Source organism: Echinops telfairi, unplaced genomic scaffold, assembly GCF_000313985.2.
Source record: "Echinops telfairi isolate 266 unplaced genomic scaffold, ASM31398v2 ScPeMD7_27;HRSCAF=92, whole genome shotgun sequence".
NCBI lineage: Eukaryota > Metazoa > Chordata > Mammalia > Afrosoricida > Tenrecidae > Echinops > Echinops telfairi.
In genome coordinates, this window is record NW_022103924.1 from 576,555 (window position 1) to 581,524 (window position 4,970).

General features: G+C 45.3%; 1 pseudogene; it reads left to right on the top strand.

Annotated features, from left to right (window-relative positions):
• Window positions 1-4,970, top strand: part of LOC101640631 — a 46,016-nt pseudogene that overhangs the window by 29,534 nt on the left and 11,512 nt on the right.

A 4,970-nucleotide genomic window follows, 5' to 3' on the forward strand; every position in this document is an offset into this window, starting at 1 on the left:
GGTGCATTGCCTTTATCTCTTCTATCATTTCATCTTTTTTCTGCATTGCTTCCCTCATATCCTTTATGACTCCAAGCAGCATTCTGAAAATTTCTTTTTGTGGCATATCACTGTCTGCTTCTTCCATGCCTATCGTTAAGTTCATGATTTCTTCCATAATTGTCTTCTGTTTCTCCTGATTTTTCGTTGAAGCTGTTAGAACTTGTTGCTGTTTACATGTTTTAGAGGAGCCTGGAGCTATCTTCCTGAGTCGAAGAGCCCTAGGCTCTCTCTTGGGGGATTCGTATGAGTGCTTCTACGTACTACCTGCCGGTAGCTGTACTGAGAGGTCAAGCTATCGCTATATCCTCCTGTGGTTTCACTCTTATCCTAGCCATCCAGTATTCCGTTATTTGGAATGTGTGTTGGATATTCCTCTCATGTGACACTGTTCGGGTTGTTGTGGGGCCACAAGGGCATTGCTTCCCTGGCCAATCTCTAAGTAAGCTTCACAGTTCTTGGAACACTTCGGATGGCCTGTGGTGTTTTCCTCTGCAACTGGAGTGCTGAGGAGGCCACGTGGGCATACCCTGTTTGGTGTAGAGCTCTGGCACTGGCAGGGGAATTACTGTAGACAGAGAGATCGCCTTGGAGATTGGGTGGATGTTCCTTCAGTAGCGTGGATCCCCACCAGTGGTGGTCAGGCATTTCCCCCAGTCACTTGTAGGGCCTCGGGGTTTAGGATGGAGATGCCCCCAGTGTTTTCAGGGGAGAATCCCCTGATGCTTGGTGTATGGAAGAGGACCAGCGTGATTTCCCAAGCTACTTGAAAATCCAATAAAAGCGGGTTGAAGCTTCCACAATTGGGCCTTCAGAGCTGCTGTAGGCATAGGGAAGTGGCCGGGAGGCCGCTAGTGGCTTGTGATAGGAAAGAGAGTGAAAGGGAAGGAAAAAGAGAGAAAGAAGAAAACAAAGACGTGAGCAACAATGCCAAGCAAACTAACACCTACTCACACATACACAACTTAAATGCACCGAGTAAACAAAAGTGAAAACAGTAAAAAAAGAAAACAAAAAGAAAGAAAGATAAAAACATCAAAAAAAGGAGAACTGAATCTGCTGAGGCTGTGGTAGGAGAAACGGAGAAAACAAGAAAAATTGAAAAAAGAACACAAAGAAAGAAAGAAAAAGAAAAAAAAGGAAAGCGAAGGAGAGAGAATTAAAAAAGTAGATAAAGAGATAACTGATCCCGTGCTGCGCTGTGTGTAGCACTGACTTGTGCTGTGTGCAGCACTGTCTTAGAGGGCAGGCTGCTCACTGGGTGGGCAGAGCTTCCCTAGGCAGATGGTAGGGGTCTGGGAACCAGCAGTGGCATGTTAAAGGAAAGAGGTGGAAGAGAGAATCATACAAGCAGAGAGAGAAGCTCAGAGAACAAAGAAAGAGAGAAGAAAGAGAAAGAAGGGGGAAAACTCAACTGTGCTCACTAAGATTTGCTGTGATGGTAAAGCGGGAAAAGAGAGAGAGAAGGAGGAAATAAAAAATAAAGAGATATCTGATCCCCAATTGCTTGAATGTGGGGCCAGAGGGGTTTAGCCCCTGCCCCACAATGGCTGGTTGGTGTGCCCTTTTAATGCAGGGACTCAGAGGTGCTGGGCAGAATTGCTCTAGTTGACGAGATTGCCTCAGAGGTCTGACGGAGATTTCCTCAGCAGCGCAGTGGAGTGTATATGGCTGCCACAGCTGCCTTGTATGGTGTACAGCACTCTCACAGAGTGAAGCCTGGAGATCCCCCTGCTATTTGGGTTGATTTGCCCTAGGCAGAGGGTAGTGACCTGGAAGCCAGTAGTGGCGTGTGATAGGAAAGAGTGGTAGAGAAGAGGATAAAGAGGAAAAAAGAGAGGGGAAAAACCCAACACAAATCATAGCTCATTGAGACTGACAGCGGTGGGAAAGATAGAAGGGCAAGTGAATAAATAAAGAAGAAATAGAGTGGTAAGTAAGGAGATAACTGAGACTTGATCACCTGTCCATGAGGCTGGAGGAATTCCAACTCTTCCTCTAGGTAGCGGGGTGGTGTGCCCATTTGATGTAGGGTTCCACGGATGCAGTGTGGGATTACTTTCAAAGGCAAGATCACACCCGTGGCCAGGCATCAGTTCCCGCCATGGTACTGAGTGCTGGAGTTCACTGGTATGCCTGCATTGTGCTGTATGTAGCACTGCAGCAGGGGAGGGGGATGAGGTGTTCCCACAGCCCCGTCTAGGGCCCCAGGACAGGCAGGACCTCCCAGCTGTGTGTGGAATCACTGAGAGGGCAGCTGCCATACCTTTCTTTATAGATCCACCTCTCTTTCTCTCCACGGGGCTCCTCTAGGTGGTCTCTCCACATTGTGTCTCTCTAAAAATGCCTTATAACAGGTATGATGTGGCTTCTGCTGCATTCTTTGGTTACATTAAGTGATAGGCCTGCATTAAATATGAGAGGGGCTATGTATACTAGAGCCGGATTACTGAGAGGTGGGTTTATTGACTCATTTTGGAGATTAGCTAGCTGTGACTCAGCTTTCTGCATCAGGTATGTAATGTTAGGTGGTCCCTTGGAGCTCTGTTTGGGTTATATAATGCACGCCAAGTGGCAAATAACACTAAAATACAAAATATGATCACCTGTGCAATTGCCAGTTGTTAGAGCTATGTTGCTGCGAGGTCTTATTTGAAAGTTGCTGTTGTTTTTTTTTAACAATTTGTGCCATATATTCCATAACAGACCTGTTCACTTTTCAAATTAGCATGTGGAATCATTAAGTAATTAACATGACAGCAAATCATAAGTGACATGAAGCATATATTTGCAACTGATGGTACCGGGCCGTGCGCAAAGAATCCTCCTCTGGAAGCCTACTTGTTCCTGATGTCTAGCTTCTCCCAGTGACTGGACCCAACCACATCTCTGACTTTTTCCGTTGGTGGGAACAGAGAGGCTGGGTCCCAGCATGTCTTTACTTTAGTCTCTGTATCTTTCTCAGGGCCAGATCTTGCTCTCCTGAAAGCGAACTCATTGGGACCTTATTTTTCTGCTTCTTTCCTGCTAGTTCCTATCAGATAATTTCCCAATAAATATGTCCTCCCCCACCCAACCATTTTATTAGGGCATAATCCAGATGCCATACCATTCAATAACTCAGTCATCAAGAAGTACCGTACAATCGCTACCACAATTCATTTCAAAACATTTTCTTCCTGCTTGCATTCCTTGATATTAGCTCCCCATTACTGCCCGCGCCTCCCCTGCTCTACCCCCCAGGAGCCCTTAATCTAGTTATTGTCTCTCTGGATTCACCCATCCTTCCTGGGTTGGTTCATTTGAATGTAAAAATGACAACTCTTTTATCTGAGGCATCAGATCAGGAAGATGTGAATATCTATTAGCTAAATACAGTATGTAGATGCTTGGTATGGGAAGGGAAGTTTATATTTTTCAAAAAATAAGACTTCTAATGGACAAAGAGAGCCTCAAGATAACCTTCAAGAAGAAAGTGAGTTTAGTGGTGGGTAAAGTACAGTGTAAAAATGTAATTTAAATCAAACTTTGTGTAGTAATCAGTTCTTCTCTTTGCAGTTAGAATAATAATGATTTCATTCAAGGATTTAAGTGTGATTAGGAGATATTCCTAACGTTTTCATTAGCTAATATGTGGAAGGAGATAATATTTGGTAAAATAGAAGGTCAAAAAATGAGGAAATCCCAATGAGATGAATTGCTAACTGAATAACTGCAACAATGAACTCAGAGGAAGCAAGGATTGGGAGGATGATGCAGATTCTGGCAACATTTTCTTCCTGTGTACATGGGCCACAATGAGCTGAAATTGACTGGACAGCAACAAATGATGACTACAAATATCAATTAGAACAATCAGTTTTAAAATTTAGAATCTAGTATTGAGGTTCAAGTTATGCGCATAAGTCCTCAATATTTGCCTTTCTCCAGGTCCACTCTGTCCTCTCTCTGACCCTGCTCAGTGCCCAGAAGGATCACTAACCCTGGAATGTCATTGCCAGGCTGCATTGCCTTCTAGCTTCCAGTTGAATTTGGCCAATTAGAGGTGTTAATGGGACACTAAAGGTTTAGGGGAAAGATTGGGGCATTTCTTCCTCTGCCTCCTGCTCTGGGATTGTGTTTCTGGCAGCTGTTGTGTCCCTCTGCAGTCACATCACATTCTAGGAGGCCCATCTTCATTGTGCTCTGGGGTGAATGATCCTCTCTTCTCTCCTGCCTTTCAAGCCTCATAGGGAGTGGAGGACAACCACCCAATAGCTTTCTACTTGACTAGTGTTTGGGAGAAACACCTGTCTCCTTAATGTTTTGGGAGTTACATAACCTGGTGTCAATTTGAAAGGATTATGAGTGAAAGGTTGGAGTCTGGCCCATCAATCAAGATATAACCAATGAGGCCTCTGTGTGGGCATGACCTTCTCCTGAGAATTCTGGGAACTCTGGCATTTTCCTTCTTGGAAGCAGGAGAGGGACTTTCTTGGCTCACTCTCTGGAAGATGCTCTACTGACCAGACACAGGGAGCTACACTAGTGCCCTTAGCTGGGGAAACCACCTGGAGACCCCTGCCAGCACTGAGATGCTTATACTGCCACTGGATCCAAAGACTTTCTACCCACTGACCTGTGATCATCCTGCATTTGGCATCATTACATGTGTTTTGTGAGTCTGAAAAGAGCTTTATAGATTGGTATCAGACATATGGGGTAATACTGGACTTACAGGCCTGGACTGGACTGGGTTGGGATGCTTTCTTAATGTACAATTACCCTGTGGGGGGAAGTCAGATCCTTGCTGCCAGACTGCTGTCTCATCCCACCACGGGGGTGGGCCTGCTCCCTGCTGCTGGAGACAATGGCCTACTTCTCTCTGAAGCTTGGGACCATTAGCTTGGTTCCTCTAGGTGGGGTTTGCACCCTACTGATAAGGGTTCCTA